Source organism: Podarcis pityusensis (assembly GCF_964106645.2).
Source record: "Podarcis pityusensis genome assembly, chromosome: 2".
NCBI lineage: Eukaryota > Metazoa > Chordata > Lepidosauria > Squamata > Lacertidae > Podarcis > Podarcis pityusensis.
In genome coordinates, this window is record NC_138029.1 from 104,329,077 (window position 1) to 104,351,022 (window position 21,946).

A 21,946-nucleotide genomic window follows, 5' to 3' on the forward strand; every position below is an offset into this window, starting at 1 on the left:
CAAATATTTTGGTCTAAGCAAATGCGACCCAGGTCTGGCATTGGGAATTAAAATGTAACAAGTCTCTTAAGGCGTCCAAATGCCAAGCACAGCCGTGCCAAAGTTTAAACTCCTTGCTTCTCTGGTAGCCAAAGAGGCAAATAATCTGGTTGGAGACCTTTCTGGACGTTAATATGTGTTGTATTTGGGAAGTAAAAAACAACAACAGATAGAACTGCTGATTGCTCATGTCAGGAAAGATCCACCTATAGCAATGTTTCCCAAACTTGGGTCTCCAGCTGTTTTTGGACTACGACTCCCATCGTCCCTATCCAGCAGGACCAGTGGTCAGGGATGATGGGCATTGTAGTCCAAAAACAGTTGGAGACCCAAGTTTGGGAAAACCTGATCTACAGCTTTTTGGTGATGAGATCATAGTTTGATGCTAGAGTACCTGCTTTGCATTCAGAAGAGTTAAAAGGACTTGGGGAGCAGTTAATGGGAAAGACATGAGACCATAGAGATCTGCTTCCAGGCAAGGTTGGAGTGAGATCTATCAAGTCCATATTCAAGCTATCAGTGGCTACTATTCATGATGGCTATATGCTTCTTCCAGGACCAGAGGCTCCATGTTTTTGAATATCAGTACCTGGGGAACGGCAGCAGGAGATTACCTTCATGTTTTGCCTATAGGCTTTCCAGAGGCATATGGATGATCAATGCAGAAAACACAAATATTGGATTAGCCTTTGTTCTGATCCAGCCATACCTTTCTTAGGTGCACTGGCTGAGCATCACCACCGATTTATTAATCGCCTTCTAAACAAGCCGCCTCAAGGAGATTTACACACAAGAGGATTCAAAACAGTTAAAAATTCAAAACATATCAAAAATAATAGAAAAGACAAAATTGAGTTTTGACTGTGTATGTTAAAAATGTTGAAACATAATAAAATATAATTGGGAAACAACCCTCAAACATATCACCTACATTTCAAACGAGACTAAAACCCAGACAAAGTGTACTCCCATTTACCCATCTGGGAAAGCCTGACAAAATAAAAAAATGTATTCAGTTGTTTCCAGAAAGTGCAGATAGTAGGAATGCTGTTCCACAGAACAAGGGAAGCCATGGTCCATGGGTTTAGCTGACAGCAGGCAACTAAAAACCGGCAGTTGACATTTGCTATAACCCTCCAGAGCACACATAGGAAGTTGCCTCAGACCAATGGCTTATCTGCCTCAGTACTGTCTACTTTCATGGGCAATGGCTTGCAGGTTTTCAGACAGTGGTGTCTCCCAGAGTCTGAGGAATGAACCTGGAACCTTCTGCATGCAAAGCAGATGTATTGTTCTGGGACATTATGGGGAAATGGAAATGGTGACCCCAAAATGGTGGCCCACAGCTGCTTGGAGCAATAGCTGGAGGATACTGGGTGCCAGAGGGCATACATAGTTCCCCCCCAAAGTGGTCCATGGTTGGACAGAGAAGATAGTGACCAACTGGCAATCCTACACACACTTACAGTGACCCTGACTCTGCCCTTCTCGCCTGTATGTCATTACAATGCTGAAAGCGAAACATGGTTATGTAAAATGAAGTGTGATGCTACTGAGAAGACTGCAGAAGAGCTATGTAAAGCTGCATTCATCTGACCTGGCAACAACAAGTGTATTCCCCGGGCTTTATAGCAATAATTTCATCTGCTTGGTTTCTGACTCACTTATACATACATATATTTCCTAGCAGACAATGAAATATTAATGTGTTTGAATTTCGGCAAGATAGAGACAAAAAGAATGAGTTTAAAAGCCAATTCACTTTGGATGTCAAGTTAATTAACTTGTATGTTTTGAAAAATCCAGGTTTAAAAAGGGAGCTGGGAGGAGGGAAGTGAGACTTAGATTGTGAAATTATTCCTACAGCACGGCTTATATTCTGGAAAGGCTCTGTAGTGCAAACCACTGCAAACATAGAAATGCAGGACGTTGTTGAAGATGTCGGTTCATTGCAACACGGTGCTTTGGGGTGTTTGTGCAATTTTCATTGTATTAAGCTTTGTTCAGGGGTTGGGTTTGCACATTCAACCACATGTTTCTGCACTGGTACTTAAGACATAGGGACGCAGGTGGCGCTGTGGTCTAAACCACAAAGCCTCTTGGGCTTAACAATTAGAAGGTCAGCGGTTTGAATCTATGCGATGGGGTGAGCTCCCGTTGCTCATTCCCAGCTCCTGCCAACCTAGCAGTTCAAAAGCATGCCAGTGCAAGTAGATCAATAGGTACCACTGGGGCAGAAAGGTAAATGGCGTTCCCATGCGCTCTGGCTCTTGTCACAGTGTCCCGTTGTGCCAGAAGCGGTTTAGTCATGTTGGCCACATGACCTGGAAAGCTGTCTGTGGACAAATGCCGGCTCCCTTGGCCTGAAAAGTGAGATGAGCGCTGGACCCCATAGTCGCCTTTGACTGGACATAACATTCCAGGGGTCCTTTACCTTACCTTTTTACTTGAAATATTCAGATTCCATTAGATGTTTATAGGGAGGCTCTTGTTTAAAGAAAACATGCAGCCCAGTGTTGGAGTCATAGTAGCTGCTCCCTGAACCATTTCCCCTTTCCTAAACTTGATTTCTGATATTCTTTCCCTTGCATAATCTTTGTGGTTGGTTGGTTTGGCTTTTCAGAATAATGAAGAAGCCGCATTGATGGTCTTCTGATTCATTTTTGCTGGCTTTTTGAAACGGGAGCAGAATTTATTTATTACATTCAAATAAACAAATATCACCTGGGGAATTCAAGGGGGCATACATGGGGCTGCCTCTCCTCGTTTTATCCCCACAACAACCCTGTGAGGGTTGTTCATAATTCATACTTCAGCTGGGCTATCGGATATCCTATATTAGGTAAACTAGTTTATGTCTCCATGGTTATGAATTATCCATATTATTCATAGACTATATCTTCTGAAAAGCTTGGAGCAGACAACAATACAGTGGGGGGGAAACCAAGGTTGTACCAAGTTTTCACCTGTAAAAGTTTACCTGGCTTTGTGGGGGTTAGTGGTTGCAAAATGACCCCCTAAATGCTCACAGGCAATACTTTTGAGATGTTGCTTGTGGCTGCCTACAGTCACTGTGTTTCCCCTTTGTGCTGCTCCTGTAGCACAAATCTGTGCCTTGATCTCTCTCGTCGTGTGATGCCAGTCACATATGTAAGGAGTGTGTAAGGATAGCACAATGCCAATGAGATTGGAATAAAGCATCCCTCCTCCCACTTGCGCGTGACTGGACATACGCATACACATCGGGAAATAAATAGATAAATAGAATCATAACAGGAAATGGCAGGAGACTGCTGGAAAGTCTTTATTGTTTGTGAGGAGACCCTTCCCAGATCCTGAAGAGGATGTCAGTGAGAACGGAGGAAGCCCTGAAGAGATTGGAGGTGCAACGGGGCTTTGTTTCGGCTGCTTAGCCTCCCTGCCTAACAGCTGACATGCAAGGTAGCACAGAGGCAACCACCGCTTTCCTGTGCTTCCCCCAGCTAGCCCCAGCTTCAACTCTATATATTTTGCTCTGGATTGGAGATACAGCCCCGAGATAGAGCTGGGGAGCAGGGGAAAATAGGCGCTTAGGGGCTTTTTAAGAGAGTGCTCCCTACTTTATGTGATTTCACATATGTGCAGGCCCCCCCAGAATGTAAGTGGGGGACACTTGTGCCTGCCAGTACGAGGAAAGGTAGATGAAGCCAATGGGAAGTAACAGCAAAGATCCTTGTTTGGCATTGCCCTCCCTCACAATGGGGGTAAGATGGGGTTGCAGAGCAAGGTGTGACCACAGCCTGAATGGGAGCTTTATTCTTTATTCTCTCCCTTTGCAGACACCTGCTCAAAATTGCTAGAAGTCAGTTGTTGTTGTTACCAGGGGTTGCAAGAAGCTTGGTTGAGCTCTAGAAAAGCAGTGAAATGAAAATCAGGTAATATGGTTTTGAAAGGCTAGAACCCAAATTTCCTGATTCCTGAAAAACAATCTAAACGGAGAAGACTTTCATAACCATGCTTCCAAAAGTTTCTTGGCCTTAGCTCCCAGTCCCTTTGAAGGAGAGAAAGCAACCAATGATCTCTTATAGAAACCCCTTGCTTTCCAAAGATGGCTCAGTGAAACCATCATTCAGAGGTCTCTCTTGGCTTTGAGCACTATATAGATTATTTGATGCATCCTTGAATTTTCCAAAAGTTTTAAACAGGGCCCCTTACCACAAAGCAAAGTGTCTTCTTCACACTAGTACTTTGTCTTTGTGCAAATTCATACCTTTTTCCTGCTTCAATTTAATATTTGCCAGAAGTCCTGGAAGCAAGGCACTTTTATAAACATGAAAAAGGGCAGGATCTCTTGGGGAAATAGCTGAGCTTCAGACACCTTAGTGGTCAGATTGCACATGTTTACACAAGCCATTATCCTCTGATAATAATCCCTTAATCCTGCAGGGTCAAACCAAGAGTTTAGTTGTTTGAGATATGTTTTAGAGAGAACTCGAGAGAAACTCTAAGGTTCTCATTTGTATGCCCAAGAGATTTGGTGGTCAGGCGCAATGGGCTTAAAAGGCCTTTTGCTGGGAAGTTGATGCTGTTGGATGTTTGTTGAATGAAGAATAAACGAGGGAAATGAAATAAATGGAACTGAGCAGAGCCGTGGAAAAGGAGTAAGCAGAATGACTGATGCACAATGAATTTATGTGATCCAACAAGGATCAAAAAGGTGTGGAAAGAGCAAGGTGGATGGGAAATAATTTGGAGATAAATTATGCTGAAAGACAAGTCAGGAAATAATTAACCTTCATGCTATTGTTATGCAATGATTGTGTAGGTGTCTTTTTTTGACAAACATGACATGAAGTGAATAATACAATAAAGACACGATTCTCACAATAGCAAATTCTATCTCTAGTGGGGGCTTTGTTGTGAAAGAGAAAGGTTTGTGGGGGGCAAGGATCCCCTAAAATTCCTGGTTGCCAGGTTCTCCCCATAATTTCTGAAATGAGTAAATGTAGAGTTTGAAGTCAAGACAGTCTCCTCAGGAGCTTGGCTTAGAGAGGTTCCATCAAAGAACAAAGGCAGGTGATGACACAGTCATTACCCTGACAAAAGGCGAGACATTCAGTATCAGACAAGAAAGGGGGAGACTGCCGGGATTACAGGGGGTGTGATGTCGCCACAGGGTGAAAAAGTGCTTTTTGCAGGAGGCTTTTGAAATTGAGGTTGCCAGGTGACTGGGAGGATGCTGGAAGAGGAAGGGGAGGAGCTGACTTTCCGACCACAATTCAAAGTGTTGGTGCTGACCTTTAAAGCCCTAAATGGCCTCGGCCCAGTATACCTGAAGGAGCGTCTCCACCCCCATCGTTCTACCCGGACACTGAGGTCCAGCGCCGAGGGCCTTCTGGCAGTTCCCTCGCTGCGAGAAGCCAAGTTACAGGGAACCAGGCAGAGGGCCTTCTCGGTAGTGGCACCTGCCCTGTGGAATGCCCTCCCACCAGATGTCAAAGAGAAAAACAACTTCCAGACTTTTAGAAGACATCTGAAGGCAGCCCTGTTTAGGGAAGCTTTTAATGTTTAATAGACTATTGTATTTTAATATTTTGTTGGAAGGCGCCCAGAGTGGCTGGGGAAACCCAGCCTGATGGGTGGGGTATAAATAATAAATTATTATTATTATTATTATTATTATTATTTATTTCTGCAAAAGCTGCTGGCTGGAGGAGTCAATAAATGGCTGCTGCTTTGTACACATGTTTGCTGAAGCTATGAGAGGAGCGACGAAGGACACTCTTGTAGTGTATTGTTTTGCAGCCCTCCAAGGCCCCCAAGGCCCCCTAAGCCTATAGCGACAGCAAAGAATCAAAAAGTAATACAAAATTAATATCAAAATCGTGGGACTTCCAGTGAAAAATGGCTGAGGCACCTAGTACTTTTTGTGTACCTTATAGGGTAGGCCCTTGATTCTTCCAGCCACTGCTGAATATTCTACTTTGTGATTAGCTTCACATTTTCTTTCATATGTTTCCATGCAATACTATTAGCAGCCTTGGGTAATATTAATCTCAAACAATATTTTGTTTAACAGTCTCTTGCCCTTTTGTGTATTTTTGAAGATGTATTGGCTGTTATTGTTTAATTTGCTGTCATTTAAGGGAGTGGTATAGTTTTAATTTTTGCTAACATTTTATTACGATAGCCTTGTCCGTGTGAAGTGGATTACTTAATTTTGGTCCAAAGGCAGATGCTGGCACCTCACATTGGGTCTGCAAGCAAAGAGGCAGCCAATTAAGTTATTGTAAAGTTGGAGCAATATGCATGCAGTTGGCTTTTGCCAGTCAAAATGATTGTACCCATATTCTACACCAGGCATAGGCAAACTCCGGCCCATTATCCCTAGCTAACAGGACCAGTGGTCAGGGATGATGGGAATTGTAGTCCCAAACATCTGGAGGGCCGGAGTTTGCCTATGCCTGTTGTACACCATTTGAAGCTTCCGAGCTGCCTTCAAGGCAGTCCGAGGCATAATAACCACATTGCAGTAATCCAACTGGGAGGCTGGTTCTGCACTCTCTCCAAATTTGGAGCGCAGGTGCTATCTAAATGTATCCTGAGCAGGGCCAGCCCACCAATGAGTCAAGGTGAGGTGATCACCTAAGGCAGCAGGATCCATAGAGGCAGCAGATCCCAATGTAGCTCTTTATCCCCCCCCCCATTGTTTGTGCTGTAGATCTTTCCCACCCCTTCTTCCCTGGTTGTGGGGGGGGGGCATCATTTTGGGTCTCGCCTCAGGCGCCACAAAATGTCTTGGGCCAGCCCTGATCTTGATCCTCTCTAAAGCAATACGAAGTCTGTTTAAGCTCCCACAAAGCACACCCTATTTGTTTCTCCCGGATGGGAAGCCCATCTCAAGTGTGCATTGCTCTCTGGAGTGGCGTAGGAAACTGCATCTGTGCCTCACCTTCATCTGTGTTGCAGTCAAAGTCAGGATTAGGTTTGGGGCTGCAGGATTAGCTGGGAGCCATACCAGGAGGAGGTTTGTCCTGTGTGGCATTGTTCCTGTGTAAGTGCCGCTGGCAAGATGCCCTGCCTCCTTCCCACGTCTGCCTGAGTGGGAATATGATGATACTGGCAGGGCAGACACCATTGCTTGATACAAATAAAGGTGTGAGTCACACTCTCTTCAGTTATTAATGCAACTTTTGGAATAAATTAAGGTGTGGGCTGATTTTAAAATTTCCTTTGCAACAAAGGACGTGGGCTGTTTTCCCCTGTAGTTGGTTCTGCCTAGAATGGCCACGTGTCCTACTTTACAGAGGACAGTCCGCTATTTTCAGGATTGTTTAATACAGGTGCTGTTTAGAGAGAGGAAATCTTGATCAAGAGAGAGGAAAAGGTCCTTTGATGCTGTCCATCACCCCTTAGCACCTGAACAGACATGCATGATGTCAGGAATGGGGCAAGTGGACATGGCTTGGGGGAGACTCTTCTCCTGCCTATATGCAGTGGAGAAGTTTCCCATCTGATGCTTGCCTGGTCTGGCTTGGTTCCTCTGAGCATGGCTCCTGTTTGTTCCATCTCTCCACTCAGGGCCGGCCCACCCATGAGGCAGGGAGTAGCAACCACCTCAGGCAGCAGGATCTCCAGAGGCAGCAGATCCCAGTGTAGATCTTTATTCTCCCCAGCCCTTGTTGACGATGTAGATCATCACTCGCCCCTTCTTCCCTGGTGGGTTTGTGGTTTTGCGGGTTGCTTCAGGTGCCAAAATGTCTTGTTTCCATCCATGTGTTGAAGCGAGTGGAAGGGCACATGAATTGTGTTAAGGGAGCTGTGTTTGTGCTTGTTGTTCCTCATCAGAATGAACCTGCCTGACCTGGGAGGAGAACCTTTCCGGGTGCAGAAGTGTAAGAAAATGTTCCATTCTTGGGACCCACAAGCAAAGAGAAAGTTATTATCGTGAGAGCTAAGGAAAGCACCTTCTACACATACATACACATGAGTTTGTACCCTATCCTAGCCTTTGAGCTTTCGGATTTTTTGAAGCCAGCTATAGCAAGGCTAGGGACTTGGGTGGCACTGTGGGTTAAACCACAGAGCCTAGGACTTGCCGATCAGAAGGTCGGTGGTTCGAATCCCCGCGACGGGGTAAGCTCCCGTTGCTCAGTCCCTGCTCCTGCCCACCTAGCAGTTCAAAAGCATATTAAGTGCAAGTAGATAAATAGGTATCGCTCCGGCGGGAAGGTAAACGGCGTTTCCGTGTGCTGCTCTGGTTCGCCAGAAGTGGCTTAGTCATGCTGGCCACATGACCCGGAAGCTGTACGCCGGCTCCCTCGGCCAATATAGTGAGATGAGCGCCGCAACCCCAGAGTCGGCCACGACTGGACCTAATGGTCACGGGTCCCGTTACCTTTTTTATAGCAAGGTTTCATGTCTAGGTTCCACTCAAGCCTTTCTCAGACCCCTTTGTTAGTTGGAGTGGGGTGTCTGTGCAGGAACCCAAGTTGCCGAGCAACAAGCGATGGGCCCTGCTGGGTGAAGCCCAGGATAATTTTGTAATAAAGTTCTGCTCTCTAAAGTGCTACTGTTTGTGGGTTTGGTTTTTTTGTTTTTGCACCGATATGAGTAATTTGAGGCTGCACTGCTGTTTTTATTCAAGCATTTACTTCCATTATTACACAGCTTTGCATGTGTTCCGCTTGTGTCTCACAATAAATATAACCATTATTGAGCTTTCTTTTTGTTGTTCTTGAGGATAGGTTTTTTTAAAAAAATGCTCCTTGTTCTATTCTTATTGTAGTATAAGGTTCTCGCTTTCAACTTGTGTTAAAGCATGAAAAATGAATTTGAACATTAATAGAATCCATTTGCGGACCAGAGCTTTTATTGTAAATAAAATTATTCATTTGTTATGTCCTATTGTTTTCAGCCGACATAGTATTGATCTTTGGGTTTCTGCTCGGGGATGCCATAAGGAGCACTAGCATAAAGAGGGAGCAGTGCAACATTTGTAAATTGATTGAATGTAAAGCATAATGACAGAGACAAACATCATTTCTAAAGCAATGCTATATCACACACAGCATTTTTCAACAGCTTATTGAGCTGGTTATTGAAAAGAGCAGCCTCTCCACAGTGGAACAATGAGCAGGATGTTATTGGGACCAAACAATTTTATTGTGATTCATTGAGGACACTGTGACCCTTGCAATATATGCATTAAAAATTAGAATGGATTTTCTAAAAGAACTTTTTGGCCTACTTTGGCTGTAAAGAAAAGTTGTGAGCACGTGGGAAAGAACAAACCTCCGAGACTTTTATTTACATATGCACTAATTCTAGAGCAGATCTCCATCTCCATCTTGGATTCCAAAAGCACAGGCAGGTGATCTGAGTGTAGAGCAGATTTTTGAGGGTGAATGGGGGTTGAAAGGGAGAGGAGAGGAAGGGGAAGACTGCTCTGCTTGAACAATGGCAGTGCTGGATGCATCCTATCCTCTCTGTTGTTCTCAGTAAGTACTGGTGATCACCTGTTCATTTTTAGCAAAGTGGATTGGTTGCCTAGAGTGAAAGATGTGCACTCCAATGGGTATGTTAAAAGCTGGACTTCAGGAAAAGTGATTGCTGAACAAATTTGCCAGGGAAGAATAACAGGTTGTAAGAGCAGAATCTTCTGTTCTGTTCAAACTATTTATTTAAGACATTTCTATACAGTGGTACCTCGGGTTACATATGCTTCAGGTTACACACTCCGCTAACCCAGAAATAGTGCTTCAGGTTAAGAACTTTGCTTCAGGATGAGAACAGAAATCGTGCTCTGGCGGCACGGCGGCAGCAGGAGGCCCCATTAGCTAAAGTGATGCTTCAGGTTAAGAACAGTTTCAGGTTAAGAACAGACCTTCGGAACGAATTAAGTACTTAACCTGAGGTACCATTGTATTGCTTAATTATTCACATTTCTAAGCAATGATCCACAGAAAACGAAACAATAAGCAATCATCATAGTATGAAACATTACCTTCAAATGCCTGCAGGAACAAGAAAGTCTTAGTTGTGTGACTGAAGTTCAGCAAAGGTGGGTGCCTGTCTAATCTCAGCTGAGAGGGCATTGCACAGGCTTGGGTCCACTACACTGAATGCTCAGCTTCTAGTAGTTGTAAGTCATGCATCTGAGTCATTTGGGGCTCTCAACAGGGACTCCCCCCAATATCTAGGAGAAACCCCATACTATGCAACCCCATCCAGCCTCCAGGACTGGTGGATGCTCAATCTCCCAGATATAGGAGCCACTCACCAACTGTCCCTCCATCTTCCCAGGGCTCAAGTTAATTTTACTAGCCCTTATCCATTCTACAATGGCACCTGGAGAACATTCCATACAGTTTTTAATCAATACATGGAAAGTGCAATGCAGGTATCAGCTCCCTCCAAACTCCATGTGTTTTATCACCGCGTTTGAACAGAGCCAACACAGAACCTGTGCTTTGCCATTTTTGTGTGTACATAACTTTTGCATATGTACATATGCCTATTGTGTTGGAAACAGGGCCATTGGGGTAGTGCCAACCCACTCCACATTGTGCGTATGTGATCTGACACTTTTGAGTGTTTGATTGGCTGGATGAATACGTATCCCACCTTGTAATTTTAGCGAGTACAGAGGTAGTGTGTTGTATTTTAAAAAAGAAGAATAAAAAGTAGATTCACTTTCTGAAAACATTTACAAACGTTTCTAAAATACAGGTGGAAGCCTTCATTGCCTTGTAATTGTTGTTGCCTAGAGAAAGAAAAATCTTTTGCCATCAAGAGAAATTGCTATCAGTTTCGTAAGAGCTCTCTATGTAACATGTAATAATAATTATTATTTTAAAATTATTGGGATAAATATATCTTTAAGCTGTAGGTGTTTGTCTTGAATTGCAATACATGCTCAGAAAGCTCCACAGGTAATAAAAAGAAAGAGAGAGGGGGGGGGAAAGGGGGGGGAAGTATAACTATCTTTCATTTATGTGAGCTAGGGTAGAAGATTGGAGACCAGTCACCAGCATCTGTGTACAATTTCCTTTTACTATTTAATGCAGCATCATACTTACTTGACAATCGAAATCCATACCTCCCCCAAAGAGGAAAATGGGAATTGTTAGAGGAGAAGTAGGTGGTTACTTGTCTAGATGGTACCTATGGCCTAATAAGATCAATGTGTTGCCATGGCTCTTGCTTTGAGCAGTGACCAGACACAGATGTCCAAGAGGGGCCTGAGTCTGTTCACATCGGCTGTGGAGACACCAGGTGCAAACATTGACACCAATTGTGGACTTAGTCACCTAGACCTTCCTGATCCAGAGCCCCCAAGGCAGAGGTGGCATTTCACCAGTTGGAACCCCCCTGCTCCCATCCACAAAGTTTCCAAGTACAAGGACTGCCTCCTTTATGGTCAATAACTGAGAACTTTCCGCAGTCATGTTGCTTCAGACCAACCAAATGAGCTATTTCACAAGAAGTGTGCTTACAAAATTAGCACTATTTAGAAGCAGGTGGAAAGTCTGCAAAAAAGCAGACTGAATGGATCCATGACAGCACCAATGAAACTGACATGGGACAAACATAGGTTGATCCATCCATCCCTACAGAAGAATGATATCTGTGGAGGCCACCATCTGTGAGACCCATAATTAATCTAGACTGATGCCACATTCTAAGAACACATGGTAGCACCCTCAGCTGTAGACTCCTTCAAATGAGCAAAAAAAATCCTATGAGTAAAAATAAACAAAACAAAAGATAGTGGGAGGAGGGATTAAAGAAAAATGCTACTATCCTGCATTTCCTGGTAATCCTTCCTTACTCTGAAAATGTATATACAGTGGTACCTCGGGTTACATATGCTTCAGGTTACAGACTCCGCTAACCCAGAAAGAGTACCTCGGGTTAAGAACTTTGCTTCAGGATGAGAACAGAAATCATGCTCCGGTGGCGCAGCGGCAGCAGGAGGCCCCATTAGCTAAAGTGGTGCTTCAGGTTAAGAACGGACCTCCGGAATGAATTAACCCGAGGTACCACTGTAAGCCAAAAAGGACGGCGCTGGCTATCTTATTTTTACTGTTCTTATTTGTAGTGAGTGTTGTAATTTTTAACCCTGGATGTAAGCTGCCGCAATCATGGAATGAGATGCAGTGCAAACATTTTAGAGAAAACAAATTTATATAAACACTAAGCAAGAGATGAATATATTCACAGAAAGGTTTATATTTCTGATTTCCTACAAGACTAGCAAGGCTGGCCTAAGAGGAAAGACCACAAGCTGAGTGATACCCAGAAGACAATGGCTCAGTAGGATGCCATTTGAATTCAAGTGTTTATAGGAAGCATAATTATCTTGGGTGCTGAAGCCATTTGAACTCAATTACATTCAATTAGATGGTACATTTATAGGCTGCGGGCTTAGGGATGGGGGAGAAATTTGATCCTGTTTGCGTTTAAAGGTGAACTTAACCTAATTTGCAATTCCTGAAACGCTATGGGAATTGAAACACACCCATCCTTCAAATTTGCAATTCTCCGAATTTTGCAATGCAGTTCTCTAGCCAAGTCATGAGTGCAAAACTCCATCTAAATAAAAAAAAATCCTTCCAGTAGCACCTTTAAGACCAACTAAGTTAGTTCTTGGTATGAGCTTTCGTGTGCAAGCACACTTCTTCAGATACCTGCTTGCACACGAAAGCTCATACCAAGAACTAACTTAGTTGGTCTTAAAGGTGCTACTGGAAGGATTTTTTTTTATTTTGACTATGGCAGACCAACACGGCTACCTATCTGAAACTCCATCTAGTGAGCATAAATATGTATATATTACTGAAGATAGCACACAAAATGGACTATATGAGGGGAAATTGCTTTGCAAATATGCACATTAGAACATACTCACACTATGATGCTGGTGGAGCTCACTACTGTTAGGATTCTTGCTCCGTGCTTGCAGTCATGAGATTATTTTCTATCACATGATGGTGTATGTTTTCATTCCACATAGTGGGAAGTGATGGAGACAGGATGTTTGGATTACTGTGTTCTGTGATGTGGGACTATTGCCCTTTGTTCTTTCTCTTTGCTGTCTGATGAGAAAGAGGAAGGAGCTAAAGCAGAATGTTCCAACAATATGTAAATAAAGTGGTTTAGCCAAACTGCTGTGCTGCTGGGTCTTTTACGCGAACAGCCAATACTCTGCAGGTTCCATAAGTGTGCTCATGCCTCTTGGTATCAGTCGCTGTGATGTTCGGGCTGAAGAAAGCTTCTGAAGCTCCCAAACGACTGACCAGGAGGGAGAGAACATGCCAGTCGGGCATGTGTCTCTGCCAGGGTCCTACACATGAGTAGGAGGATCCTGAGGCATTTGATAAAATTTCATTTTGGTGAATGATGTGTGCTGCCTCCAATCCTCTGTCCACTTATACTGTCCATTGTCCATGTGTACTTGCACAGGGACATAAACCACAAAGTGGTTGACTTAGTGTTGCAACAAAATTGTTCACTAGGATGGAGAATGGAGACTTAGGTACCATGCATGTGACTTCCACAACTTCTGGAGGGCACCAGGTTCGAGATGCTGGTTTTGTCTGTCAAATTATTTCCATCCAGAGGGTTTGAAGCTGCCTTTATGAAGTTTTCTGACAGCAAACATGGAAACAGTGCTTCACAATCTTCATCATTAATTTCTGGAAGAAAAGTCGCCACATCTAAGAGCCCCATGATCTTATAGGCACTGCTTTCTGGGAGAAATCAAACTCAATAAATCCTACAATGATCGGGGCTGCCTGTGGCTACTTAGCAGTGAGTAGAAATGTACTCTGCACATGCCCAGGGGCTAACTTAGGGATACGTACTTTTTCAGGACTGAATTACAGAGTTAAAAATACATCTGGGGAATGAATTCTAGCTCCAAACAAGTCTCCTGGTACTGAATTTCAAGGCACCCACTGCATACATTTGGTAGTTTCCCAGGGAAAATACAGCTGATTCAATTGCTGTAATAATGTGTTATCTAACCACTTTGCCATATGAGAAAATTGCTCCATTTTTAATTACCTTATTGGCTGAGCTGATTGTGAACCAAATGGCATCCCTTGGTGTGGAACATCTTTGGTGATTTCATCATTTGTTCGACTTCTTTAAACTTCGTTGTCTTCTTTTTTAAAAAAACAACAACCATTTGCAGCCAGTTGTGTGACATTAATACACCATTTGTATTTTACCCTATCACGTAAAATTTCAAATGTGCAGTCGTGCCAGGGCACAACTTCCTGACATCCACACTGTTGAATGGGCACTGGTTGTAATTTTTTCCTCCCATGGGGATAAAGAGTACATTAATGCAAAGCTGCCTCCTCCAGCGGAACTGTTTCTACTGTTTGTTTCATCTGTTGTTTCATCTCGAACAAGTGCCCCCTCTCCCTTTCCTTTTATCCAGCCCTGCTTATTGGACTTGTGTTTGGATTACTTGAGAGTTTTGTGTGGACTGGTTGCATGAAAAGGTGCTGCATGAAAATGAATGTTGTCTGGCAAATTAAGGTCCTGATACAGGGCAAAAAACAAACAAACAAAAAAAAGCCTTTAAGGGTTTTCAAATGGCCAAAAATATGATGGCCCAGTGTGCATGTCTTAGTAAACCAGAGGTGATGGTTTACTGTGAGCATGGAGATTGCTTCCACTTTGTTGCTCCCCTGGCATAAATGGTTTCTTTCACACCCAGCCTACAACCCTACCCACAATTGACAAGTCATGACCAAACCTTAACTTTGTGACATGGTTTGTTTGGAGTGAAGCAAGCTATGATCTGTAATGTAGGGTTACCATATTTCAAGATGAGAAAATCCAGTCACAAAGGTTGTTGAGCTTTTCTGGGCAAAGTTATTGAGGTGTTCTTTTGTTTTGCTTTTTTGTTTGCAACATCTAAAAAAAGAAGAAGTATTTTTTCCAGAAAGTCACCCAAAAGTCAACACTTCCTATATATATCGGCTGCCACTTTTCAAAAATTCTATTGTCAGTGGACGAATCACAGTAATGGCTGGGAAATTCCGGACATATGACAGTCCTTTGCAAAGCCATGGATTATGGTTTTTTGCTCCAACTCATGCTAGGGAAGGATTGAAGTGGGAGTAATCCATCAACTGCAGTTTAACAAATGTGCAAACTCTCCAGGTAAAGGTAAAAGTAAAGGTAAAGGTAAAGGACCCCTGGATGGTTTGTCCACATACAGCTTTCCGGGTCATGTGGCCAGCATGACTAAACCGCTTCTGGCACAACAGGACACCATGATGGAAACCAGAGCGCACAGAAATGCTGTTTACCTTCCCGCCACAGCAGTACCTATTTATCTACTCGCACTGGCGTGCTTTCAAACTGCTAGGTTGACAGGAGCTGGGACCAAGCAACGGGAGCTCACCCCATTGTGGGGATTCAAACCGCCGACCTTCTGATCGGCAAGCCCAAGAGGCTCAGTGGTTTAGACCACAGCATCACCCGCATCTCCAGGAACAACTCCTGGACAGACTGGCAAGTCCTTTGAATTGGCTGTTCAGAAAGCTATGAAAACTTTTGCAAGAGCAGCTGAAGAAAACTTAAAAAAGGAAAATGAACATTTTTTCCCTGTGACAAATAACTGCTCTTCATAGCCCTTTTTCTTTTTAAAAGAAGTGTGAAACTGTGGCGCATAAATATAGAATAGTTTAAACCCAGCAGTTCTTTATGGGCTCGGTATACAGTTAGTTCATAATGGAGCTGGTAACTGAAAAGACGACCTTTCATTTTTTTTATATGTAACCTCTTGAAGAAACAAACTTGGTAACTGTGAATATTATTCATGAGAGCAGACAGGGAATTGGCAAGTGTGTTACAGCTTTATCGTAACTGCTACCAGAATAGCTCACCAGGCTCTGCGTTATTGTTCTTGAACATTACCTGCAGCTATGGGAAGATTTTGTCCCCTTTATTATGCGTTGTATTGTAATAGATTTGTAGTGTGTGGGGCTTTCCCCTAATATAATGCCTTGCAGTTGAAACGGTAAAATGGGAGTTGAACACGGGAACAATTCCTGAACTTTTGTCTATTATGCTTTGTGCACATTTAAGAATACTTCCCTACTCCTTCCCTTAATAGCCGTGTAATCGGAAATTTGTTATTTTCAGCATAGCTAAACAAAACCCGGACAAGAGATGGAAGGCTTGAACTTATGACAGAACCAGCACATAATTAAAAGGGGTGATTGGAATGCTTATTCATAAATAAGAATTATAATAAACGATGCAACACATTTTGGAATGTAATACTTGTAATGGAATTGGATCTGCAGGAAAGTCAATGATAATCATATTAAATTCCATAATATTTCCAATGTAGCATGATGTGAGTTTGTGGAGGTCGTGGGATCTCTGAACTGTGTGACACATTACTTCCCCTCCAAAACCACATTTAGTAGAGAGGGATTTGAAGTTTCTCCTTTCAACTCTTTCAACGTGGAAATAATGACACCATGTTTGCTCATCCCTTGTTCCCCCCCAATGAACATGCGCTGGCTTTATTTTGCTCCGCTGAACTTAATGGATGGCGTTTGTCTGTCATGAGAATCGCAAATGAGAGTTAGGACTTGATTCGCTATAATTGCTTCTAAAGAGAACGTCTGACGATTTCGCAGATAATAACGTTTTAAGCTAGCTCTTCCTGTTTCAGAATGGCAGGCTGTAGAGAGGCACATGCCTTGAGGGAAGATCACTCGGCTTACGCCAGCGAGGGGCATCTTCTCCAGACATGTCGCCCTTAGAAACGGCAGCTGGAAATGTAGCTCTAATTGCCCTAAGGAGGCTTGGTCTGAAGGGTAAATCAATTCCTAAGATTTATGCATGGCACTTTCCTAACTGAAAAAGGAGAAGCTGTCACAAGAACTAGTGATGGGTAGATAAAGCTGACAGATTAAAATAGGCCTTGGGCGAATATTCAGGGCTGATTCATACAAACGCTAGGTGCCTGTCTGCACAACCTTTTTAACCTCTTCTTACAGCGCCATTTTCTTTAATCCATTGGCACCAGTGTGGGAGCAACTGTGGCTGAGGCATTTTTATTAGATTGCATTGAATTCAATATGTAACATGTAGTTTGGTCCCCAATAAGACAAGCCAGATTCAAGTGTCTCACAAATGGACTGAACAGGAGTATGCAATTTTCCATATTGTTTGTGGGCTTCCCAGGCACATCTGGTTGACCACTGCTGAAACCAGGTCACTGGACTAGGTCAGTCTGTCTCAACCTGTTGCCCTTCAGAGGTTTCGGATTACAGCTCCCATCATCCTCACCCAGCATTTGCCGGGGCTAATGGATATTGTATTCCAAAACATCTGGAGGGCAACAGGTTGTGAAAGGCTTGACTTTAGCCTGATAACACATTGATATGTTATATATATACATATACATACAAACATATTTTTACTGGTTTTTTTTTAACATATCATTTCCAACAATCATTTAACATAACTTCTTATCTTATACAATAGTTTAGACTTCCGTCAACAACTTCTGAAGATTTTCCGTTCTTTATCACTTGTTCTGCATTTCTTAATTTCTCTATTACTTTTAATTGTCCTTCATTCTCATCATAATCTTTCTTGCAATGTTTCAAATAATCCTCCTTACAGAACTTCTTGCAATCCTACTAGCGTCATCTGTTTATTACAATTGCTTTTCAAATAGTTCAAATTCCTTCTAAGAATCTCTGATCCCGCAGGTTTCGAATCCTTCCTGTTAATTTGTCTATTTCTGCATAGTCCATTAATTTCATTTGCCATTCTTCTTTCGTCGGTAATTCTTCTTGCTTCCGTTTTTGTGCACACATTCATATGTTCTTATTCCGCACCCGGAATACTGTGTCTAATTCTTGTCCACATGTTATTATTGCAGAAGCCATGCATCTCCCCCCCCCCCCGCATCTGGCCACTATTATGGAGTAAGCCGCATTGGACCAAGTGAGACTTTCTTCTGAGTAAACACGCACAGCATTGTACCGTAAAAAGTTTTCACATGACAAAATTGCTCCACTGCGGCCTTGCTCCATCGGGCTTAGCTGTGTAAGAGCTACAAAGATAACTGTACCTGAGAACGGATAATTTTTCTCCTTCTCTAATACGTCTGGAGATGGATATAGTTATAGTTATCAAGAGATCTTTTCATCTTACAGATTTATTTCTAGTACGGGATATCTTTTCAGACTGAAAATTATTTCTCCCTCTGCTAATAATTTGGTAGTGGATCACAATAACCTCTGGGCTTTTTGATGAAAATGGCAATTTGGGTGTAATGGGTGTTATATAAGTTACATCCAGCTCAAATAAAGCAGGAAATATTACATTAAATTGTTATCGCTTTTTAAGAAAAAGAGGAGAGGAAATAAAGGGGAGTTCGGTTTTAATGTAAAATCCCTTTCACTGCTCTGCCACGGTGTAAGTCAGTTTTTCCTTTAAACAAAAAACAAGTATTGCTGTCTTCTACTCAGAGATTTTTAGATTAAATTTCTTCTATTACAGGTAATAATTAAATTATTCTGAGCTCTGTGAACTTGGACTTAGTTCAACAATTGGGACATCCCTTGGTCCTAAAGTTTTTATTTGGCACCATTAAAAAAAACCCCAGGATCACAGGCTGACATAATGTTTTTGTAAATGATCTGTGAAAAACAGTGGAAAATTGGAATCTCAGGCCTGGCTTATTGCTCCACACCTTAGAAATAGCTTAGGATAAAGGTGATGTGCAATAATAATAATAATAATAATAATAATAATAATAATGAATTATTTATACCCCGCCCATCTGGCTGGGTTTCCCCAGCCACTCTGGGCGGCTTCCAACACTAAAATACAATAACCTATTAAACGTTAAAAGCTTTGCTAAACAGGGCTGCCTTCATATGTCTTCTAAAAGTCTGGTAGTTGTTGTTCTCTTTGACATCTGGTGGGAGGGTGTTCCACAGGGCAGGTGCCACTACCGAGAAGGCCCTCTGCCTGGTTCCCTGTAACTTGGCTTTTTGCAGGGAGGGAACCGCCGGAAGGCCCTCGACGCTGGACCTCAGTGTCCAAACTGAACGATGGGGGTGGAGACGCTCCTTCAGGCATACTAGACCGAGGCCGTTGAGGGCTTTAAAGGTCATGGGAAACACTTGAGGTTCATGGGGGTGACGTTACCATAAATGGCTATAAATCTTCTCGCTGCTATGCATGACCTGAGCCATAAGGCCAACAAGGAAAAATACGACTTCAGTCTTGCTATTCCCGTCATTCTAGGATAGCAATGAAGTTCACAAAGTTCCTTCTTGGATTTTGGGAATAAACAGCTTAGGGGTGCAATCCTGTACACCAGGGCTGGCTAAACTTTAGCCTTCCAGATCTTTGGACTACAACTCCCATCAGCCTTAGCTGGCAATGATGGGAATTGTCCTCAAGGTGTCCCTGGACTGCACCAAGTTGGCAGGGTGGGGTGGCGAATGCTTAGATGGTGAGGAAAGAGACCAGTAAAATGCAGACAAGAGTTAAGTTAGGAGGGCAAACACCTTCACGTGGCCTGCATTTGTGTTGTTTTCCAGCGGCTTAACTCAAAGTAGAAAACAATAACAGTGAAGTACAACTGAAGCTATTTTATTGACTGGCCATTTTATATTCTTGCTTTGAGTGGTAGAAACGACCTCTTGTCACCCCACTGCTGTCTATCAACAGCTAATTCAAATTGGTTAGAATACCTCTTGCTTCAGGTAGTATTGATTATATTTACTTTTAAGCCTCTGTGCTTATAGGAATTGTGCTGGCCCCCTGAAAATGTGGAGAAAACTGAATTACCTTCTCAATTAAGCAAGCAGAAACATCAGTTTCAGAGGTATGGCTTTGAACATATTTTCATGGGATTTGTCCAGAAAAGTCATCTGCTTTTTCTTCTCAGATATTGCTCCGATGGTGCAGCTCGCACCATTAAAGCTGGTTATTCTGTGCCTCGGTATTTTATTGAAATTCTTTAGGCACAAAGGCCTCCTACGATACCTGCGAAATGAAATTACCCAGTTCCTCCCCGAAAATTTATTTAGCCTAAGGTAGAGTAAATAAAAGCAAAACGAAGTCAAAGTTTTTAATATAGTTCACTTTGCAAAGGCCTTTCACAGCACCAGAAAATTACTTCAGCACCACAAACTTTTTAAGTGCTTTTGGTCAGGCCAGTGTTTTATCAAATGTCCTTAAGGGACGTTTCATACCTCTCCCCCCCACCCTTCAGACGTACACCCAAGACAAAAATGTAAAATGTGAAAGCAATAGCCTGTGTTTGTGAGCCACACACTAATCAGGAGGTATACTCATGATGAGGAATACTCATCAGGAGGCTGTGATTGGCCTATTGAATGTATGCATGAATTTGCCTCTCTGTTCTGTGGGATATGGTCCTAAGGGATGGGATCCAACCTACACATTTTCAAACATGGCGGCAACTATCCCTGGTTGTAGGAGAACCTGGAAACCTTGGTGTTCTTTGTTGCCTTTAGTTTAATGATCTGCACCATGGGTAGGCAAACTAAGGCCCGGGGGCCAGATCCTGCCCAATCGCCTTCTAAATCTGGCCCGTGGACGGTCGGGGAATCAGCGTGTTTTTACATGAGTGGAACATATCCTTTTATTTAAAATGCATCTCTGGGTTATTTGTTGGGCATAGGAATTTGTTCATTCCCCCCAAACAAATATTGTCCGGCCCCCCACATGGTCTGAGGGGCACTGGACCGGCCCCCTGCTGAAAAAGTTTGCTGAGCCCCTGATCTGCACTCAAGTAGTGCTGATTGAGGATGGAATGAATGCAGGGCATGCCATCATCATCATCATCATCATCATCATCATCATCATCATCATAATTTTTATTTATACCCCGCCCTCCCCAGCCAAGGCCAGGCTCAGGGCGGCTAACAAGCAATAATAAAAACAAGTTGAATGAATACAATGAATGAATATGGCTAATATAGGTCATCCTGCTGAACAGAAGCAGCTGTTTCACTCAAGGACCTATGCATGAGCAGTGCCCAGAAACACCTACGGTTCCACAATGCAACAGCACCTTACTTCTGAAGCATGTGACTCCATTGTTCAGATGGCTGTACTGGGCAACTGCTGCACCACCACTCTCTCTATCACCTTACCCAAGAAGGAGGTGTTTGCAACCAAGTGTGTGAGCCATAGGGTTCAGGGAGGGTTTCTTTAGAAGTAGGTGCACTGCCGGATGCTATGGGGCAGCTCCATTGCATAGAGATGCATTCATCACACTCTGAAACCACCTGGCCAAACCCTCTGAACTAGCTTTCACCAACCAGGACAGACAGGCATAGAGAGAGCAAGAAGCTGGTCGCATCTTTGCAAGGCTCCTGTCCACTTGATCAGTCCCACAGAACATTGGAAGGCACTGCATCCATCATGTTGTGAAATGGGAAACTTGCTATAAATCTTCCAAGTATGTTTATGAAAAAGGGAATTGCCATCTCCACTCAGGTATCAAAAAAAAGAGTTAAATGTAAGAAACCACAACCCAATCCTTTAATTAGTAATTAGTCATGTGGAAGAAGTGCAATGGCAGATCTCTCCTCAATTAATATTTCCCTGGTATTAATCCATTAATATTAATAAAATAATTTATACATGACTGTCTCATGGGGGGATCTTGAATCCTGCGTGGGGAAAAGTTAGGCTTGAAAATCTTGTACTGTGCTGTACTTTTAACTTTCAAGGCAGAAATGTTATTGTAACTCTGCTGACATGGCATAATATTTTACTTTGTTAGTCTGCGTTAATATTGAAAACCCAGGGAAAAAAAGACATTACTTCACAGCACTTTCTTGAATCAAATTATTTTGTACAATAAATGTCTAGGAAGGACTCGCTT

At 42.9% G+C, this 21,946-nt stretch overlaps 1 protein-coding gene across 5 annotated transcripts in view; it reads left to right on the forward strand.

Annotated features, from left to right (window-relative positions):
* FHIT (fragile histidine triad diadenosine triphosphatase) overlaps positions 1 to 21,946 on the forward strand; it is a 1,036,588-nt gene that overhangs the window by 382,596 nt on the left and 632,046 nt on the right. The window lies entirely within an intron of this gene.